Genomic DNA, 23,530 nt, shown 5'->3' on the forward strand with positions numbered 1-23,530 from the left:
AGAGGTACACAGCACTGTACACCTGAACATGAAGAGACAGTCCCTGCTCAACAGAGCTTACAATCTAAGGGTGACAGGGACTCGGACTCACCAGCTGACCTCCGGTGGCCAATCAAATCTCATTCCACAAAACATTTAAAGTTATGGAACTAAATTGTAAGGTCTGATGTCTCAATTTTGTGCCCATAGAAATCAATGGGAAAAAGACATTTTTGTCAAATTTAAACACAAAAATGTCTATAAAATTCACTAACACCCCCCCCCCCCCCCCCCCGTTTCCAAAGTGGCCATCAAATGCTATATTCCACATTAGTTTTCTTTTTTTTTAATAAATTTTACTCCAAATTTACAGATGTTAGCACATTTTTCTCATAATTTGCCCCCCAAACTCTAAAGAACCACAGACGTCCCTTCCAAAAATATTCCATAAAATCCCACATTCAGCCTTGAATGACTTCTGTAAAAAAAAAAAAATTTAAACCTCAGAAATTCTTCAAACGCAAACCTTCTCGTTTGCCCTACCAAATGAATTCTTACAGAAAAATAAAAGTACCATCCCAGCTCAGGAGGATCTCAGGACCCCAAAACTACTTTCACATTTAAACAAAAATTAAACCCTTAACCTCCAGCCAAGCAGGACTGAAAAATACAATTAAAAAAAACCAACTAAATTTAACCTTGGGCCACCAGACCCCTTACCTTAATCCCTGAGGTCCCTCCACCTGGCGACCACTGACAAACCTGGTCCCAACAGACCCCCAACGAAATTGGAGCCACTTTCTCTGGAACTGGGAATGTTGCAAAATGCCTGGAACTTCAGCTGGGCCTTGTAAAAGTCGAGGCCCTGGCCTGGTTTTGGGCCTAGTCGCATTCCCGGTGTCTATCGCTCATGCACGTTGTGAAGAATAAGGGGCTGTCCTATCCTGGGTAGGCCACTAGGTGGTGATGTTGCCATAGAAATGGGGGGGAAATGCTTATGCTTAGGATGGGTCACTAGAGGGAGCCAGTAGGGGAAGGTCCAAGTGGAGGTCCCTAGGACCTGGGAGAGTCCTGGGTTGGAAACAGGTGACAGTTGTTATGGGCTGGGTACTGCCTGGAATTAGGGGAAGAGCCTAAAGGGATGTAGAAGCTAGTCACCCATTTTATACCTGCCTGAGTTTGGAAAGGGAAAATGAGAAGAAAAAGGAACTGGAGAGCTGGCAGCTGAGGAAAGAGGATTCCCTGAAGGTACTGGCTGGGCTCTAGGGAGACTGTTGTGCTAATCCATTGTATATACTACTACTACTATTCAGCATTTCTATAGCGCTACAAGGCGTATGCAGCGCTGCACAAACAGAGAACTGTGTAAGAAGACCAAGGAACTAGGAGCCAGAGGCCAGTGAGGCCTGTTGGAGAGCGGGAGGAGAAGCCTCGTCTTCACAAGGTGGGAGGAGAAGCCTCGTCTTCACAAATGGTGGCAGTGGTGGGATCTGCACTGGACTTCCATGGGGGAGAGGAGAGCCAGATCGGACCAGACGAGGAGCCGGCGTGAGATGGGGTTGTCCTTGGAGGTTCTGGAAGCCCAGCGAGGGGGCCAATGCTAGCAAAAGCACTTTGCTCACCTACCCCAGGTAAAGGGTACCTAGGGGGGAGGTGAGGGTGGATACGTATGATTCTGGAGGCTTGGGAGTGGCTGTAGGGGATGGAGGAGGCCACAGGGAGGTGCAGCGCAAGTGTGGGGGCCGGGAGAATAAACAGGCCACACTTGGATTTGTTTTTGTGTGATTACAGGCTGCACCCCATCGGACGGCCAGGAAGGATGGAGGCCTGAGAAGCCGGAGAGGAGAAGGCCAGGACTTCGGGAGCACTTGCCTGAGTCGGTTGCCGATGGAGAAAGATCTAACAAAGATGAACATTGAGAACCAGGTTTTGGGATTTGCAGGGGATGAGGGTCAGAAGGGACCTACTGCAGGGAGCCAGCCTGGTGGAGCATGGTATTGGCGGGCGCCCTAGTGAGAGGGAAGGGCCTGGGCCATGTGAAGTGCTAAGTGCATGGTATCGGCGGGCGCCCTAGTGAGAGGGAAGGGCCCGGGCCATGTGAAGTGCTAAGAGAAGAGTCGTCAGGTGACCCCTTTCTTGGAGGGATCGTGGTGAGGTCGGATGCCCCAGGAGGTAGGAGGTGGCTGCAGTTGGAGGGTCAGAGAGGACCTGCTGCGGTTAGGCACCTCAGGTCCCCGGGAATGGGGGGAAGGGCCAAGCCATGTGAAGTGCTAAGAGAAAGATAAGGGACCTGGGCGAGCTAGGTGACCCCTCCCTCAGAAGGATCATGGTATCGGCGGGCGCCCTAGTGAGAAAGAAGGGCCCGGCCATGTGAAGTGTTAAGAGGGGGATGAGGAGCCTAGATGGGTTGGTGAGGCCCAGGGATAGGGCTGGGATGAGCCTGGAGAAGAGTATGCCCTCGGTGTAGAATTGCTGCTCCTCAGTGGAGAAGACTTAAAGAGTTGCTGAGGGTAAGCAGCATTATCTTAAGGGTGGGGGGTATGTGAAGAATAAGGGGCTGTCCTATCCTGGGTAGGCCACCAGGTAGTGCTGTTCCCATAGAAATGGGGGGGGGGGGGGAGGGAAATGCTTATGCTTAGGATGGGTCACTAGAGGGAGCCAGTAGGAGAAGGTCCAAGTGGAGGTCCCTAGGACCTGGGAGAGTCCTGGGTTGGAAACAGGTGACAGTTGTTATGGGCTGGTTACTGCCTGGAATTAGGGGGAAGAGCCTAAAGGGGTGTAGAAGCTAGTCACCCATTTTATACCTGCCTGAGTTTGGAAAGGGAAAAGGAGAAGAGAAAGGAACTGGAGAGCTGGCAGCTGAGGAAAGAGGATTCCCTGAAGGTACTGGCTGGGCTCTAGGGAGACTGTTGTGTTAATCCATTGTATATAGAACTGTGTAAGAAGACCAAGGAACTAGGAGCCAGAGGCCAGTGAGGCCTGTTGGAGAGCGGGAGGAGAAGCCTCATCTTCACAAGGTGGGAGGAGAAGCCTCGTCTTCACAAGAAAGACATGAACGCCCCGGGGATACATCTAGGCCTCAACTGGCCATTTTTCTACAAGCCACCATTCCGGGAAAGCTCATTTCCCAGCCGGGCAGTGCAGAGGAAGGTCACGCTTAACGCAATCTACTCCCTGGGGGTCCTGAAATGTCTCCGGATCCCTAGGCAATTTACCAGCTGGCCACCAATGAAGCAACTGGCCATCAGGGACTCCCACAGGGCCGGAACTGAGCCAATAATAAGAGCAGACAGCCCAAGACCCCGGCCCAGGTAAAAAATATATTTTTTAAAACAAAACCTTTTTTCCCTAAAACATACCCACAGGTTACACTCCAATTCAACATGTCATCAGCATTTGACCTGGTAGACCATAGACTGTTACTAACCATGCTAGACAACATGGGAATAGAAGGAAAGCTCCTGTCTTGGTTTGATGGATTTCTGAGCAGCTGATCCTACAAAGTGAATATGCCAGGTTTCCTATCAGCAGAATGGATCCCAGAATATGGAGTGCCTCAAGGCTCCCCATCTCTCCATCATTATTTAACATTCTGATGGCCCCCTTGGGCTAGAAACTAGAATGGCTTTAAAACATACATCTACGCAGATGATGTAACCATATGCATACCCTCTGCTGATAGCAACATGGCTACACAAAGAGAAATCAAATGTGCTCTGGATCTGATAGAAACCTGGGCCATGACTTTCAAGCTAAAACTGAACAGAGAAAAACCAAAGTTCATGGCGATAACCAACCCTTCCAAACCAATATAATAAGCAACAAAATTCATATAGATCAGATGGAAAACACACTCGATACAAACATCAAAGTACTAGGAATACTGATCGACCAACACCTGACACTAGAACCATGAGCGTCCGCCTTAACATCAAAAGTATTCAGATCCCTCTGGAAACTATGATGAATAAGAGCATATTTTTCAAAAACTGCCTTCTGAATCCTAGCCCAAAGCTTTGTTCTATCCCAGATAGACTGCTGCAATGTGATCTATGCAGAAATCAGAGACTACATTCTCAAAAAAACTACAAACGACACAAAATACGTCAGCACGCCTAATCTGCCGCGCATCCAAATATGATCATGCAGCACCACTGCTACAATATCTACACTGGCTACCAATAAGAGCAAGAATGATCTTCAAAATCTGTGCTTTCATGTACCAAATTATATATGACACTGCACCAAGTTACATGATGTCACTAATTGAACTACTGCAACCTACCCTCAAGGAGAAACTAAGAGACTACTTCATCATACACCATCCCAGCTACAAAGGGGTGACCTACAAAGAAGTCCACACCGCAAACTTCCCATTCAACGTGGTCAGATGGTGGAACGCATTACCAAAGGAGACTCGACAAGACATCACCTATGAAAGTTTTAAAAAACATTTTTGTACAAAAGATTCCTGATGATCGATGCCACCTAGCATCAAATGACAAATAACACAACAAATTTACCCAGATCATGATACTTCTCTACCTTTTATGGTTTGCTATCTCGTTCATTCTCCCCTTTCCCTCCTTAAAGCAATCCTGATCTGTCTTGGTATATCTGATTTGTATATCTGACCTCTGTTTGTATATTTGAACAAACTTAATGCAAGCCACACAGAATTGAGGGCCAGATGCACAAAGCTTACCTTGCTATTAATGTTTGCTTTAGACTGGTTCTAGCCAGTCTAAAGCAAACGTTTAGGTAGCTAGGAATGCACAAAGGGTTTCTCCGTGGCTCTAACATGTGCCTTTAGCAGCCACCAAGAACCTCATGCAAATGTATTACAATGAGCTCATTAGTATTCTAATGAGCTCATTCATAATCAAATGTATATTCCAAGGGATGCACAGCTCCAGATCAGCTCTAATTTAATGAGGAAATTTTATGGCTGCTCTGGAGCTGTCAGAGAGGAGAGAAGCACAAGCAGGAAGCTATAAAGGCTGCCTGATTGTTCTTCCTACCTCTCACCTCCTGGCGTCCCCCCCCCCCTAATTAAAAAAAATTTCTCTGGTGGTTCAATGGACTGCAACACTCCCCGTGACCTCGTAACCTTTTTTAAAAAAATTCCCTGGTGGTCAGGTGGACCAAACACCTTTCCCTGTGCATGCACACCCCCTCTCCCTCCCTCCCTTCCACACCCAACACACTCCTCTACCCCTCCCTATACCTTACAACAAGGTAGAGGCAGGAGGGCAGGAGCAACGGCTCCCCACTCCTGCCTCAGGCTTGCCCAGAACAAAATGGTGGCGCCTAGGCCATGTCCAGTGCATTCTGGGATGCAATGGGCAGGGCTAAACACCATATAAGGGAAAAAATTCCTTATATGGTGTTTAGCCCTACCCAGAGCATCCGAGAATGCAGTGGGCAGGGTCTGGGTGCTGCCATTTTGTTCCAGGCAGGCCTGAGGCAGGAAGTGGGAGCCATTGCTCCTGCTCTCCTGCCTCCACCTTGCTGTAAGGTACATGGAGGGGTGGGGTGTGGGTCAGGAGGGAGGAAGAGAGGGAGGGAGGGGGATGTGCCTACGCAGGGGAAGGTGTTTGGTTTACCAGACCACCAGGAACATTTTTTAAAAACGTTCCAGGGTCACGGGGGGGGGGGGGGGGGGGGTTGTGGTTCACCTGACCACCAGGGAAAATGTTTTAAAAAGGTTCTGGAGTCATGGGGGGGGGGGGGGGGGGGGTCAGGGTCCACAACTTGGATGTGTGAGGGTTATATATCCAATAAAGTAAAGTACAGTATTTTAGAAAAGGATACAGTCTGTTCTAAAATACTTGTGAGATGGACATTCATGTGCTGGAAACATCCAACATAAACAACCATTTTACAAACTGAAATGTCCAAATTATTGAATGCAGCAAAATGAGGGACATAGACATTTTTGTGGCAGCAGAGGAACATCCATACTATAAAATGGACACACAGACAGAGGAGTGGACTAATGGTTAAAGCATCAACTCTGAGCCAGAGCAGAAATCCAGAGGTTACCAAAGTCCCACTGCAGCTTTTTGTTATTTTTGTTTCTATAATTTTTTTTTAATTGTGAGCATTCCAGGGATAGAAAAATACTTAGGGGTCCTTTACCAAAGGGCCGTAAGGCTACCACTGGCTTGTCATGCAGTAAATTGGCCCTATTGTCAGGCTTGCTCAGGAGCCCAGCAGTAGTTCTGATTTTCTTGTATGCCATTTCTGGCACTGGAAAATTAGTTTGTATTTTCTATCGCTGGAGGTGTGCCAGTTGGTAATTGTACAGCGCCACGTGCAGCCCGATTACCACTGGAGCCCTCATCTCCTCCTAAATAGGAGACGGTAAGGACTCCAGCAATAAATGACTGTGTAGCAATTTTTAAATGATCACACGACCATTTACTAGCCTGGCCCTTTAAAAAGTGCCTTTTTACCAAACGGTGATAAAAGGCGTCCTCGGCGTACAGCAATGTTACACGCCAACACCACCGTAGGCCATCTTGTACCACCGTTTGGCAAAAGGGCCCCTTACTGTGATTTCCTTTATCTCCATTTATCTTGTACCACCGTTTGGTAAAAGGGTTTTGTGTCCCTAGAATGATCACAATTAAAAAATAAAAGAAACAAAAATAACAAAAAGTTGCAATGGGACTTAAACAGGTAACCTCTGGATTTCTGCTCTGGCTCAGAGCTGATATTTTAACCATTAGGCTACTCCTCTAGTTGGCTGTCTGTGTGTCCATTTTATATTCAGAGCACCTTTCTGGAACCTGGACATGCCAAGTACCAGGTCTAAATACAGACATCTATCTTTTTGAACATGGATGTTCTGCAATTGGAGCTGAATTTTGGCCTCTCCCTAGTCTTACCCTAAACATGTCCACACCACTCCCGTTTGCTCTATGGACATATTGCAATGTTGAACATCCATGGATTTATACAATCAGTATTTGGAAGTCTAATCAGTATGGATGTCTAAATTCCAGTTTTCAGATGTCCAAAACATGAATAGAGCTTCTAAAATAAGCACCTTAATCTTTATTAAAATTCTTATATACTGCCTATACAACACCAAAATGTGTTGAAAGTGCTTTACAAAAATCACACTCATAAAATCATATAACAAATGACAATACTGCAGACAATGTCTCAAACAAACCCAAGCCATGTTTTAAAATTCTTTTAAAACTGTTTCTTGTTATATCTTTACCTTGATTAAAATGCTTGTACTATATCACCTATACAGTACCGAAATTTAACAGTTATGCTCCTTTGCTTGATTTTCAGCTGTCCCAGTGTTAACTAGAAAATAGTCTCTTCACAAAGCTAAATAGCTAAGCTATGTATTTTATAATGAGCTCTGAATTCCAACTTTTCTGCCGCACTGTGAGTTTTTTTGCCAAGCTCTGACATTCTTTCTGTTTCACTTTTCTTAAATCCCCATTATATGAAGGGACTGAGCATTTCATTCTCACCAGACGTACTTTCCAAAAGGCAAGCTGGTCTATTGTTTTGCTCACGTCCTGATACCATATCTCTACCAATAATTCTGCTGAGGAGGCTGTAAGTGTAGATTTAAGATATCCTAGCATAACCTAAGCATTTTTATGAGTGAGCTTGCTTCCATACTGAAATCTTTTGCATTACATTTCTTTCTTTGGATTTAGAGACGGGAAAAGTACAAGACATGTTTTGAACCATTTTCTGAAATGTTAAATAATTCTTTGCCTGATGTAGCTCTAAGGGCATACAGTTCTGCAGAGTCTTTCAGGTAATCACAGAGGCCTAGGCCAATGCAAATTAGGAGGCCTCAGATACAGAGGCAATTGGTGCAGGTTTTTAGCTGTGGAAGTGTGCAAACTTGTTCAGAATGAAGGAAAAATCCAGTAACTAAAATTAATCTTGGGTTCAGTTAAAAAGTATTTAAATAGAGGGACCTTTACTATGTGAAGCCCAGGTCAAATGGCCCTTCTGACCCCTCTTCTGATAGGCCAGTTTCATAGGTACTTTACATTGCATTACATCTGTGTCTTCTAGCCTGAGTCTACCTATACCGTTCAATGCGGATAACAAAAGAATAACTAGAGCATTCTCTAAGAATTTTCAATAATACAAAAGTAAGACAGGAAGATAGTACCTAAGTCATGGTAACAAACTTAGCAAATAAAAACATCATCAGCTGTTTTCTAAACTGTTTATAATTCCTGATTAATCTAAGAGACAAGGTAATGAACTGCATAATAATACAGCCTGATTGGACAGCATAGCACTGAACTGTCTTTTATACGTCAGACTAGGAAAAAGGCCCGTTTCTGAAATCAAGGAAACGGGCGCTAGGCAGGCAATCCCCCACCCTCCCTCGGTGTTTCACAGTCTGCCCTCCCTCCGTTTTCAACCCTGCCCCCGCCCCCGCTTTGGGGCCCGTGGAGCCCCCGGCGAAAACCGCACCCCCCCCCCCCCCCCGCCGCCGTTGTCGACTACCTGTGCTGACGGGGGACCCAAACCCTGACGTCAGATGCAAGCACAGAAACTTGAAGAGCTTGAGAAGAGCATTGAGGAACCAACGTGAAGGGCAGAACAGCACTTCGGCTGTCGAGGGTTTGGGTCAGCACAGGTAGTCGACAACGGCGGCGGGGGGCGGTTTTTGGCGCGAAGGGGGGGTCACCAGGTTTGCAGAAGGGGGGTCCAGGGGGCCATAACATGGGGGTGACAGCTGATTCCGAGGCAGGGGGAGGAGTAGGGAAACACGCTCTGCGTGCTTCCCTACTCCTCCCCTTGGTTTCAAATCAGCTGTCACTGACATCTCTGACGGCAGTGCGTGCCTGCCTAGCAGACCACCTCCGAAGGAGGCACGGTCCCTGGCACATTCGAACGTTGGCGGTGAGAATTATTATATAGGATGACTGACTGATGGACAAATTAAAAGTAATTGGTCCCTAAGATCATAAACTCTTATACAAGTTAAACATTGAAAATAGAGTTGCAGGTATTCTGGTATAGGCCAGTTCCATAGGTATAAGGCATAATAATCAAAGAGCACATTGACTGTCTGGTACATTGAAGCAGCAAATGACTATAGTAGATACTTGTACCATTGGATTATTAACTATAAACACACTGTGAGGTGATCCCCTTTCTTGTGAATCAACAATATATGTAGCAATAGGGGTATCTGATTACATAAGTATATTCTCACCAGACTAGAAAAAAATCTTGGCTGGAAAAGTGAACGTTTTAGAGGAAAAGGCCTCAAGAAGCCCCCAGCTTTGTTTTTTAAATAGCGGGGCTGGACTTCATCATTGGCCTAAAAACCTCTGGCTTTATAACATCATTTCTTGTCATTTTTATCATTGTTCATAAAGAGTCTTATAGATTACTTAGCTTAGGAAATAGCTTGCTTGCCTGCTCTTCTGCTCGTTTTTCTTTTTTTACGAGTCACTCAGTCTTTCAACCACCTGGAGTACTGACCACAGCCTATGATGGCCAGCATTTCGATCTCTGCCTCAGGGTTGTGGTCTCTAAAACGTTCACTTTTCCAGCCAAGATTTTTTCTAGTCTGGTGAGAATATACTTATGTAATCAGATACCCCTATTGCTACAGATATAGTAGATACTTGAACGTGCTGCTGTTGAGAAGAATGAAGGTTTCTTCCTGGAGCATATGCCATCAACAAAAACAAATTTGGGAGCCAGTACAAAAAATATAGTAAAGGAGTTTCATGATTAGTTGCTTTTTCCCCCAGCTCTAATCTAGCTGCTGTATTCTGTATTAACTGTAGGCATCAAAGAAGGAAGGCATCATAGGGGATCGAAAAACCCAGAAGGATGAAAGGAGGGAAGCTAATCATGCCAAGGAGCTAGCCATTCCTGGAGTAGTTGCTGGATCTGGTGAAGCAATTCTTATTTGGGTTACCAACCCTGGGGATCACAAGCAGAACTGGTGGTGCATGCTATCAGTATAATTGTTCATGTGGGCTGTTTCCAAATAGTTGAAGCATTATATGATTGCTTGCCATTTTAATAAAAGAACTTGCTTGCAAATTGTGTTGGTGATGAAATAGATTCAACAACATTGGGAAGATTAGTTGGGATGAGGGTCTTCCCAGTGGGCATTTATATTAACAAATACAAGACTAATAGGTTTAGAGAAAGTTGATCAAAACATGAACTATGACTCACTGTCTTAACTCCTATAGTTTAAACTCTTTGTAAATGAACAATAATACTTTTTGGATGATCTAAAGCATTACAGTAATAAAGATGCATCAATGCTACTGCCTGTATTACTGTCCTAGAACCCTGTGGTGACATATACCATAGAAACATGATGGCAGATAAAGGTCAAATGGCCCATCCAGTCTGCCCATCCTCCACAACAACTCTTCCTTTTCTTAAGGGATCTCACGTGCTTGTCCCACGTTTTCTTAAATTCTGACACAGTCCTTGTCTCCACAAACTCTACCGGGAGGCCGTTCCACGATTCCACCACTCTTTCTGTAAACAAATACTTTCTTAGATTCATCCTAAGCCTATTTCCTCTTAACTTCATCATATGCCCCCTCATTCTAGAGTTTTCCTTCATTTGAAAAAGGCTCACTTCTTGTACATTAATGTCCCTGAGATATTTAAACATCTCTATCATATCTCCTCTCTCCCAGCGTATACATGTTGAGGTTCATAAGCCTGTCCCTATATGATTTATAAGACCACTTACCAATGTTGTAGCTGCCTTGTGGACCGACTCCATCCTTCTGTAGGTGCGGGCTCCAGAATTCCGCACAGTACTCTAAATGAGGCCTCACCAGAGACTTATACAAGGACACTATCACTTCTTTGTTCTTGCTGGTCATCCCTCTCCATATGCACCCAAGCATTCTTCTGGCTATGACCATCACTTTTTCTACCTGTTTGGAAACTTTAAGGTCATCAGACACAATCATCCCCAAGTCCTGCTTTTCCTTTGTACACAGAAGCACTTCACCCCCTATATTGTATAGTTCCCTCAAATTCTTGTGACCAAAGTGCATGACCCTGCATTTTTTAGCATTAAATCTTAGTTGCCAAATACTGGACCATTACTCAAGCTTCGCTAGGTCCTTCCTCATGTCATCCACACCTTCCGTGGTGTCTACCCTGTTGCAGAGTTTGGTATCATCCGCAAAGAGACAAACCTTACCAGCCCTAGGACCGATCACTGCTGTACTCCACTAATAACATCCCTATCTTCAGAGCAAGCTCCATTTACCACTACCCTCTGTCTCCTTCCCTTCAACCAATTTTTAACCCAGTCAGTTACTCTAGGTTCCATAACTAGGGTACTCAGTTTATATATGAGTTGCCTGTGCAGAACCGTGCCAAAGGCTTTGCTGAAATCTAAGTACACTACATTTAGCGCCTCTCCCAAGTTCAACTCTTTGGTTACTCAGTCAAAGAAATCAATCTGATTTGTCTGACATGACCTGTCTCTAGTGAAGCCATGCTGCCTCGGGTCCTGTATTCCATTCAATTTGAGAAATCTCACAATCCTACGCTTTAAAAGCATTTCCATTAGTTTCAGTGGCTTAGCTATGTGAGGCCTTGAGGGCCTGGGCCCCTGGGGGGGAGGGGAAAGAGATAGCAGGGTAGGCAACATGGCAGCACCGGAGACTGGTACTAGAGAAGGCTTCAGCTGGCAGGTGTTGGGGATCCCCGCCAGCCAAGGTATTTGCTGCAGCAGTGGGTGGGGAGCAGCAGGACAGCTGGGGGGGGGGGTGGCAAGGCGAGGGGGTGGCGGCAGACCAAAATTGCCCTCCCACCTCAGGCTCTGGCCCCCTCCCACTGCGAGGTCTGGCTATGTCCCTGATTAGTTTACTCACCACCGAGGTTAGACTGACTGGTCTGTAATACCCAGCCTCCTCCTTACTTCCACTCTTATGCAAAGGGACCACATCTGTCCTTCTCTAGACCTCCGGGTCCACTTTGGACTCTAAGAAAGCACTGAAGAGGTCCATCAGCTGAGCTGCCAGATCTTCTCCGACTTCCTTGAGCACCCTTGGATGTATTCCATCAGGCCCCATCACTTTGTTACTTTAATTTTAGCTAGGTCCTCACAAACACCGTCCTCTGAGAATGGGTCTTGGTCTTCCATACATCAGTCCCCATTGGCATTTGTTTTCTGTGGTCTTACCCCCAGCCTTTCGTCCATGAACCCCCAGCCTTTCGTCCATGAACACAGAACAGATATAGTTGTTAAGCAGCTCAGCTTTATCCTTATTAGCTTCCACATATTCCTTCCCCTCAGCTTTGATCCTCACAATGCTATTATGGCACTTCCTCCTGTCGCTTATATAACTGAAAAACGTCTTATCACCCAACTTTACCGTATTAGCTATCTTTTCTTCCATTTGCCTCTTTGCTTTCCTGATAGATTTTTCAGCTTCTCTTAGCTTATCCAGGCATTGTCGCCTATCCTCCTCTTTCTGTGTCATCTTATAACATATGAAGGCTAACCTCCTTTCCCTTACCTTTTTGGTTACTACATTCGAGAACTAGAGTGGCCTTCTTTTCCTCTTATGAACGTAAAGGTTAGTTGCCTTTAAAATAGCTCCTGTCAGTCTTGTTCACTGCTGTTCTACTTCCTTCAGCTGGTCCCATCCTACTAACTCTTTCTTGAGAAATTTCCCCATGTCAACAGTTAGTTCTTTTGAAATCCAGGACCTTCCATCTTGAATAAGTCCTTTCCTCTGTCTTAATATTGAACCACACTATTCGGTGATCATTAGATGCCAAATGGTCTCCCATCGTGACATCAGAAACATTCTCTCCATTTGTAAGAACCAGGTCCAGAATAGCTCCATCCCTTATTGGTTCCGTTACCCACAGCTGAAACAATTCTTCCTGTAGGGAATCCAAGATCCCTTTGCTTCTGGATGACCCTATAGCAGGGATGACCCAATTGACATCCTACATATTAAAATCACCTATCAGTAGTACTTCTCTTTCCCTAGCTATCTCATGGATGTTGTCAATGAAAGTGACCTGTATATTACTTTGATGTAAATACATTTTCCTTTCCCTCTTTCCAGTTTAACCCACAGTGCTTCTTTCGTACCCCATGTGCCCTGCAGTTCTGTCACTTTAATATTATTCTTAGCATATAATGCCACTCCTCCACCCTTTTTTCCTACCCTGTCCTTCTTGAATAGATTATAGCCAGTTATAGCTATATCCCAGTCATGGTTCTCCATGAACCACGTCTCCGTTACTGCTAATAAATCCAAGTCTGCTTCTATCATTAAAGCCTCTAGATCTAGAAGTTTGTTTCCTATACTGCAGGCATTGGTATAGAAGGCTGTCCAGATGTTACTGTTTTTTCCCTCTTCCATAGGGGTATTTGATGTCCTACCTTCCTGAGGGTTATTTATGGCTTTGAAACATTTTTTACCCATCCCCAGCAAGTTAAGTTTAAACCCCCTCTTTAGTACTTTAGCCAGTCTGTTGCTGAAGACACTCCTTCCCTTCTTTGATAATGGATACCATCACTAGGAATGTAAATGGTGCCCCAGATACATTTTAATCCAAGCTTTTCTAACCATCCTGCCACTATCTTCCAAAATAGCAGCACCTGACCTCTAGCTGTACTTTGGGATGCATAGCTAGGGGTTATTCTGCCAAATATGGAAGCACTTTCCTTATTTGGCAGAGATATCATATAGAAGGGGGATTCCCTTATATGGCAGACTGACTCCTATCCATGCATCCTGATGTACCACTTGGTGTCAGGCACCACCATTTTTGAAGATGGCACTAAGATAAGCAGAATGCTACTGGATGCCTTGCAGAACCAGGTAAGTATTATTGGTTCATAGGGAGGAGGGTGTTACAGCACTAGAAGTTCTCTGGTTAAAGACTGCTCTGTGCTGGGTGCCCAGTTTTAACGGGACAGAGTCAGCATAGGTTCAGCCAAGGGAAGTCTTGCCTCACCGATTTGCTTCATAAGTACATAAGTATTTTGAAATCGTTGCATTGGCTCCCTATAAAATTCCAAATCAAGTTTAAAATTCTATTGTTAGTTTTTAAAATATTGAATGGTAATATTTCCCCAACACTCAGTGCCACTTTTAGGTTTTATCAACCTGCTCATCTCAGAATCATCTACTTTGAGTGCCTTCATTTCATCAGGTCTATTTAGAAGAATGTAGATCCTCTATTTTTTTAACATCAAAGGTCCGAAATTATGGAATGCACTGTCCATTGAACTTCGTTCAATAGAGAACATTATTCATTTTAAAAAAGCTTTAAAAACTCATTTAATTTTTCAGGCTTTTGGTTCCTTTGATGTATGATATTATTTTCCTGTTAAAAGCTTTCAATTTTAATTTGCAGTATGCTTTATTTTAAGAATAGCTCAGCAAATTACTGTATAGCCTTGAGGAAATAAATATTTTTTATTGTTATGTTTTATTGTATTGCGTATGTGGTTTGTTCCCGGCTTAGATTTTTATAGATATAATGGGCTATAAATAAAATATTATTATTATACTAGGACAGACCGAAGGTCCATCAAGCCAGCATCCTGTTTCCAACAGTGGCCAATCCAGATCACAAGTACCTGACAAAATCCCCAAAAAGTACATTTTATGCTTATCCTAGAAATAAGCAGTGGATTTTTCCCCAAGTCCATTTTAATAATGGTCTATGGACTTTTCCTTTAGGAAGCCATTCAAACCTTTTTTAAAACCCATTAAGCTAACTGCTTTTACTACATTCTCTGGAAACAAATTCCAGAGTTTAATTACATGTTGAGTGAAGAAAAGGAATAGTTAAAAAAATGGAAAGAATAAAAGTCATTTGTTTTCTGTTTGTTTTCATGCAAATTACTAAAATAAGTTGACTGACAGTCTAAGAACCTATACTTGCTATTACAGCACCAGCAACCTTATGAACAAGGTGTCTGGTGTGTACAATAGGCTGTGAATAAATAATGACTAGATCTGCTTCAGATCTTTTGCTATCTGGCAAATATATCTGGAAGAATAATTTATAAATATGACATCCACATCATGTTCCGCAGCTTATTCTTGCAGAAAATGAAAGACAGTATTACACTAAAGCAGGGCTTTTATTTTACACACAGATGAGAAAATCATCTACTGCACTTTCCACAGAATAACCTTTTGTCTTATATAACATTTTCTGTGTGCCAAAATGAAGAAAATCTGTCTAGGTCAGATTCACATTTGGCAGTTAGGGGGATTATAACTCAGTCCTAGTGTATCTCTTTGCTACCTAATAACAAAAAACAACCAACAACTTTGAAATCTGAAAAAAAAGCGAAAAATGATATATTCTAAAGAATGATCAATTGCCACCTCCCCAATTTTTTTTATATGTGATTCAAATGCTTGTCTTTCTGCAGAATGTTCACTTAGGGGCCCTTTTACTAAAGCTTATCATGCACTAATGGAATTAGCGTGTGCCAAATGCTGTGTCTCCTATTTTATTTATTTATTACATTTGTACCCCGCGCTTTCCTGCTCATCGCAGGCTCAATGCGGCTTACATAGTAACAAGAGAATACAATCTGTAGTATCAGAATCAAAAAAGGAGGTATGTGATAGGACAAATGAACAAGGAGTAAATGGAATAAAAGAGATGTGAGAGAAAGGATAGGGATAGGTAAGGAGGTGAGGTGATAAAGGAGAAGTTGAGAAGAGCATGGAGGGTAAGAAGGTTGGTAGGAGATGTTTTCGGAGTCATTGTTGTTAATAATTAGTTGAACCGGTAAATAGATGGATTGCTTATGATTACTTATGGTATGTCAGGTCATTCGGGTAAACCTGTTTGAATAGATGGGTTTTCAATAGTTTCCTAAAGGGATGATATTCACTAATTGACTGAACGTATCTGGGCAGAGCATTCCAGAGTTGAGATCCCAGGTAGGGGAAGTTAGATGCATGGTAGGTTTTGTACTTTAGTCCTTTGCAATTAGGAAGGTGCAGGTTAAGGTATGCTCGTGAAGATGTTGACATGTTTCTGGTCGGAAGGTTTAATAGATTGACCATGTAATCTTGAGGATTAGTGTAATGACCTTAAAGTTGACTTGTTCTCTAATAGGGAGCCAATGAAGTTTCATACGGAGGGGTGTTGCACTTTCGAATCTAGGCTTCCCATAAATAGGTCTAGCTGCCGTGTTCTGGGCAGTCTGAAGTTTTTTCATAATTTGGGCCTTACATCCAACAAAGATACTATTACAGTAATCAGCGTGGGTGAGTACCGTAGATTGTACCAAGCTGCGGAAGGTATTCAAGGAGAGATAAGGTTTCACACATTCAACATCCACATCCTGTTGAACATTTTCTTCGTGATGGATGTTGCGTGGTCTTCAAGGGATAAGTACTTATCCAATGTGACTCCAAGGACTTTCAGATTGTTGGATATAGGAATTATGACATCAGGAGTGGTGAGCCACATGGCACTTACCCCTGGATTCTATATAGCGCATCTAGCGTTCCACGCTGAAATCCAAGCATATTCTATAACAATGTGCTTAACTTAATTGGCTTAACAAGCCAATCAGCATTGTTAATAGCACTTAACAAGCAATAATGAACACTAGATGGCAATAATTGGAATAAATGCGCACAACTCACTAAGCATATTCTGTAACACAGTGCGTCTAACTTCTAACGAGTGCAGGCGCGGAAATGGGTATTTTGAGGGTGTTCTATAATTTACATGCAAAGTTATAGAATATGGCCCAGTGCACCTAAATCTACATGTTTTTATTGGTGTAAATAGAGGCATGTACATTTAGGTGCTGGGATATCAACTAAGGGCTCCTTTTACTAAGCAGCGGTAAGCTCAATGTGGGCTTACCGCTTGCAATACAGGAAGTATTACCGGGCTGCCGCAGCAGCCCGGCAGTACTTCCCACCCCTAGCATGCCGTCATTCCGGCGCTATAAAAATGTATTTTTGTAGCACCGGAGTGTACCCGGCGGTAATCGGACAGTACCATGCACTGCCTGGTTATCTCCGAGCTAATGCAGGAGCCCTTACCAGCACCTGAATGGGTGGCAGTAAGGAATCCCTCTCAAAATGGCCAAGCAGCAAGTGCTTTACTTGCCTCACGGTCATTTCCTGCAGAAAGTCGAGACTTCCCTTTTATCAACTACGGTAAAAGGGGGCCTCGGCGCACATGTAAAACACATGTCAATGCCAGCACTGGCCCCCTTTTGCCGCAACTTGGTAAAAGGGGCCCTAAGTGTATTCTATATACTGTGCCTAAATCTAGGTGCCACTTATAGAATACGCTTAGGCAGAAATGTTTCTACACAGATTTTTTAGGTGCCATATATAGAATCCTTTCCCCCCACCTTATCGCATGCTAGTGTCTGTTAGCATGTGTTAAGCTTTTGTAAAAAGGCCCCTAAATTGCTATTGTTATTTAAAATAGAAAGGACACATTTGTATAGTGCACCAAAGTGCATATACACTTGCTGAACCAAGCATTTGAAAACAGCTGGGCAGAGGATACAAAGGTCAAAAACTGTGCCTATCCCCACCCATGCACTTGTGTGCATAATGGAAACTAGAGATGGGTATTCATTTGCAATGATATATAAACACAAGAATAGCAATACTGGGTCAGATCAAAGGTCCATCTAGCCCAGTATCCTGCTTCCAATAGTGGCCAAATTAAAGTCACAAGTTCTTGACAGAATCCAGAATGGTAGCAAGATTAAAAAAGACTGCCTCTCAAGTTGAAGAGATTTTGGGACAAATGTTTTGGACTATGCTAACCTTTTGAACTGGATTAAGAGAGATAGATTCATGATCTCCAGGTCCTTCGAGGAGGACCTGACCCCTCTTGGAGAGGGTTTTGTAAAGACCTTTCTAAAACCTGAGGAAAGGCTAAAGAGGCTAAGGCTCTTCAACTTGGAAAAGAGATGGATGAGGGGAGATATGATTGAGGTCTACAACATCCTAAGTGGTGTGGAATGAGTAGATGTAAATCAATTTTTTACTCGTTCCAAAAGTACAAAGACTAGGAGACATGGAAATACTTTTAAAACAAATAGGAGGAAATATTTTTTCACTCAACAAATATTTAAGCTCTGGAACTCTTTGCCGGAGGATGGGGTAACAGTGGTTAGCGTATCTGGTTTTAAAAAAGGTTTGGACAAATTCCTGGAGGAAACGTCCATAGCTTGCTATTGAGACAAACATGGGAAGCAACTGCTTGCCCTGGGATTTGTAGTATAGAGTGTTGCCACAATTTGGGTTTTTGCCAGGTACTTGTGACCTGGCTTGGCCACTGTTTGGAAAACAGGATACTGGGCTAGATGGTCCACTGGTCTGACCCAGTATGGCTACTCTTATGTTCTAAAGGCCACCCAGTCTGAGGAAGGACATAACTGTTTTCATTGGGAGGAGAGAGATTTTTTTGGGGGGGGTCTTTTACTAAAGATTAGCTCGAGTTATCTGCAGCAGAGCCCATAGGAATAAAATGAGCCCTGCTGCAGATACCATGAGCTAAGCTTTAGTAAAAGGTCCCCTTGGTGCCTGCAGGAGTCAGAGAATGCCCAGAGAGGTCTTCACAGTCACTTAATCCTCTACCCATGGGTGGGCACTGATTTACAAGCAGTTAGGCAGAATTTTGGCATTTACATGTATATGTGCACATATATGTGTATATAGCCATTCTTCTACTGACATACATGTGTAATTAGCTTATAACTGTTTGCGCTTAATTTATAGAATTGCCCTGTGATGGTTCAGTTATATAAGATGATTGAAGTAACAGAGGAAAACATAAAAGCTTTTCTGGAGACAGAATGGAAGATGTTATATAAGACTTCTGGTTTTAGATTTTAACCAATACACTCTGATAAAACACTCCTGATGCAAAAAAATTAAAATAGGTGGGCTTTTTTTGTGTGGTTTTTTGGCTAAACACTGCTAAAAGACTGCTTCACCTAGTACTCACCCCGCCCCTGGCTTGTCTTATATCTTCCACTCAGCTTCTGTGCCTTTTCTGTGCTGACGACTCCTAAGTGACATAAATGTACAGATTTGATTCCGTCATAAAAGGTACCTAGCAATAGTACCTATGACATAAAAACACTGACGAACAGATTTTTAACCTGAAAAGACACCTAATTAACTGGAAAATAAACATCTACATTTATAATTTTTTAAAAACCTGATAATAGAAACTCTAATTACATATCAGAGGAAGAGAATCAGGCTGCTGCCCTTAAGGTCAATGGAAGTCACAACTGGTCCCCAGATATTTCATGGAATAACATTGTACTACTGAGTTTTAAACCTGTCCCTGTTGAGTTCTTTAGTGGATAATTTTATAAAGTCATTCCCATGTATATGTGACCACCTAGATGACCTCTTATAAAATATCAACTGGAGTAACAGTACACACTATGACATGATGGCACATACTTTATCAGTGAGCATGCAGAGGGATGAAGTTTGGCTCAACTATATGCAGAGTTAGCACACATATATGTGGATTACAACAACATGATTTTTGTTTCCAGAATGAGATTGGGTGTTGATTTTTGGATGCAGATCACAGAAATGACATCAAATTTTTTATGGTTTTCCAGAAATTTGCAGACATTTGTTACGACATGTTTGTCAACACGACATCACTAGTAAGTGAAAGCTGTTCAGTTTAAATATATTATGGTGACATGCAGCCCTATTTTTATGGATTGCTTCTAGAAGTAGTTGATGAATAGTTAGTTGTTGCTTGACCTGATGCTTAGTTAGACTGATGGTGTCGCAGAAATGTATTAATCATGCTGACACTTTCTGCTATATTTGCAATAAGTTTGTCTGAAAGATGACTCCACGGGTGAAGAAGGCCTATGAGCTTTATATTGGATGTAAAGTTGGCAATCAAGAGAAAAGCTGGGCTCCCCATATTTCTTGTTCATCAAGTACAGTTAACTAGCATTTACCCAGAAAGGTAAATGCCAACAGGGGGTAGATCTAGGAAGGATGAACTAGGCCATAAGTGCATAGTACACATTGAAAGTTAATTGCCCATACTCCATCTATCTGTAAGATACACACTATGGGCTTCTTTTACAAAGGTGAGCTAATGATTAACACTTGCTAAATGCTAAGAAGCCCAATTTATTCCTATGAGCTTCTTAGCATTTAGCAGATGATAATCATTAGCATACCATAGTAAAAAGAGTTCTATGTAAGATACATGTATATTTACAGAATAATGTTTAGGTGAAATTTTAGCATATATGCACTTATGTGTGCACATATAAGCATATATGCCATTATTTTAATGTCAATGAAAAGGGGTCACCAACTAAAAAAGTGGGGGTAACCACTCACTATAATTTAAAAAAAACAGAGCTTAAAATATATTTAATAACAAAATACTACTTTTCATAAAATACCTCAGTGGTGACTTGTTTCTAGGGCCATGGCTTGTCTGCCTCCTCATAGGTCAATATTTTTATCATTTTATCATTTATTGAATACTTATTAATTCAGATATAACTTTAAATTTTAAGTTAGCAACTTAGTTTTGGTGTGAAGGACTGGACACTGGCAGAATGTGAAACATGGCACATGTTGGCGCCCTGTCCTTCACACCAAAGTTGTTGCTAACTTCAAATTTAAATTATATTTGAATTAATAAGTATTCAATAAATGATAAAATGATAAAAATGCTGACCTATGAGTAGGCAGGTGAGCCATGGCCCTAAATATATTAGCCATGTGAAACAAGTCACCACTGAGGTCTTTTTAAGCAAAGTAGTGTTTAATTATTAAATATATATAAAGAGCTGGGTTTTTGTATTATTCTAATGTCATACATAATCATAAATGTCTGCTATTTATGCCCAATTTTAAGTGCTTCATTCCTAGATCAAAATTTACCTTTTTGTATCCTGGTCCCAAGACATGTTTACCCTCAGCGGTGTATAAGTTTCAGTCTATGTAGTTTTATTTTTGCCTTCAGCTTCTGGCCTGTTTTGCCAGTGTATGCTATGTTATTCCACATGCATATTAGGATTCAGATTTGGATTAGGATTTAGGATTTGTTTACCACATTTTTGAAGGAATTCACTTAAGGTGATGTACAGTAAGAATAGATCAAACATGAGCAATAGGCAGTTAGAGCAGTAACAATATTCAACTAACAATACAAAGTATGGCATGGTATACTATTTGCAAAGTCAACACAATACGTAGTAGAACATTATAATTGATAGTGAAGGGTAAGGCAAAGTTGTAACATATAGCTGGGTAAGAAAGTAGGAAGAGTTAGAAAGTAAGGTGATTGATTTGAAGAAAGTTGCACATGAGGTCAGAGAGATGGTTAAATATTATCTCAGCTAGAGTAAGCGTGGATAAACATGTCCCGCTGCAATATGTGTAGCCCGAGTCACTCCTTGTGTGAGTGAGTGAGACTAACAAGTTAGTTGCTTCTTCCATTAAAGGCCTGGTTGAAAAGCCAAACCTTCACCTGCTTCTTGAAGTAGAGATAGTCTTGTGTTAAGCAGAGCCTTTCAGGCAGTGCACTCCAGAGTATGGGGGCTACTCCGGAGAAGGCTCGCTTGTGGGTATCACATCGTGTAATGTCTTTTAGAGAGGGTGTGGTTAGTGAAAGTCCTTGGGAGGACCTTAGTGTCCTTGGCGGTGTGTGGAGGATCATCCTATTCTTCAGATACTCAGGGCCATTTCCTTTCAGGGCTTTGTAGTGCTATAAAAATGCTAAATAGTAGTAACAGTAGTAGTAGTAGTAGTAGGGCCTTGAAGATTACACATATATGTAGAAATAAGGGTCAACAAGTGATGTATGGGCAATACCTTACATCTTTCACTAGTCTTTGACATTTTAAAAGTGGTAATGTTTCATGGAATATGCTTATTAATGAGAGGCATCAGTGGCTACCCTACCCCTCACAAGTCAACACACTTCCATACTCTTTTACTTACACTTGTATGCAGACGTTTGATTTTTGGTATTTATGCATTCTTAAACTGCTGTTGAAAAGCAGCAGACAGTGGCATCTCTGTTACCAGCTGTTGAGGCTATAAAATTATGATTACCACTGTAAGTAACTGGCATTTAAAATTAATAGCACTGAGTTTAATTTTCAGATCTCACAAATCAAAACAGAATAGTCTAAAACTGATTTTATTTCAGCAACAATTGTCTGGTAGTTTAAAACAATAATTGTGTACTCTAGAATTCAAACATATGTACAGAGAAGACTTAACAGACTTCCAAAAAAGAAAGGGAAATCCTGCTTTGATTTCTGAGCCCCTGTTGGGCTATTAACCATTACAACTATCTACTCCTTTCTAAAAAGTATGGCAAACTATTTGGAGAGGAGAGAAGAGAATTGGGGAACTTGTTAAAAGCAGTCTGTAATTTTGGCTCACCAAATTTAAGAGGTATATTTACAGTTTTGCCTGCTTCCTCAACTTTTTTCAGTTTTACAAAATAATTGTCTTTAAAAATATGAACAAAAAAAATCCCAAATAACCACTGGTATCAAAATAAGCCTACAATTCACAAGCTGAGGAAAACAAAAATCAAACAATTATTATTAAAGCATATTTAGCTCACAATGAGGGGCATTTTTGGTGTGTCATCTAAGTCGGACTTTGACATTTTGTGATAAACATCCGAAATCTGAATAGCAAAATGTAACCATTTTCAAAATATACAGTTTGTAACAAGGCTTTGTGTTTTGTGCATTTACCTTCTTAGGCCATTTTCGACCCTCCCCCCCCCCAAAAAAAAACAACCTGTAAAAGTGAAAAATGTAGAAAATCAAGCTATTGGGAAATAGGAGGTGCCAGTATTTTTAGCAGACTAGTCCCCCAGACATCCCAGGAGAGCAGTGGGCCACCCTAGGGGGCACTGCTGTGGACCTTATATCAATGCTCCCAGGTACATATCTCACTGTTGCTCCCTTATCTTGCCTGCTGAGTAGAGAGTTGTATGGGAATGGGGATTGTGGGAATCCCGCAGAACCATAGGATTCCTGTGAGTATGGAAGAACTTCCACAGGATTCCTGCAGGGATAGAAGATGTTCCACAGGATTCCTATAGGATGGAAGAAGTTGCCATGTGATTTCCTTGGAAGTGTAGTCAAAATCTAGGGTAACTCCAGAATGAGACTTTGAATGCCCGAAGAAAGGCAGTTGGAGGACCAGAATGAAACTTGGAATTCACAGAAAGGCAGCCTGAACACCAGACTAAGGCTTGGAGCACTCATTGGTGGAATAGTGAATACCATCCAAAAAATCACAGGGAGGAAACAGAGGGTTGCGAGTAACTAAATAATAGCATTGAAGCCTGTGGGTATGGGTGGGAATAGAGGAGCTTAATTGTGGGGATGAGTGGGGATGGAATGGATCTTAGCGGGTATGGGTGGGTATGGGTTAGAGTCCATTGGGGATGGGTAAACTTTCTGTCCAGTGTAACTCTCTACTGCTGAGCCCTCCAAAACCCTCCCAAAACTCACTACTCCCAACTGTAC

This window comes from Microcaecilia unicolor, chromosome 3, assembly GCF_901765095.1.
Source record: "Microcaecilia unicolor chromosome 3, aMicUni1.1, whole genome shotgun sequence".
In the NCBI taxonomy this organism is placed as follows: domain Eukaryota; kingdom Metazoa; phylum Chordata; class Amphibia; order Gymnophiona; family Siphonopidae; genus Microcaecilia; species Microcaecilia unicolor.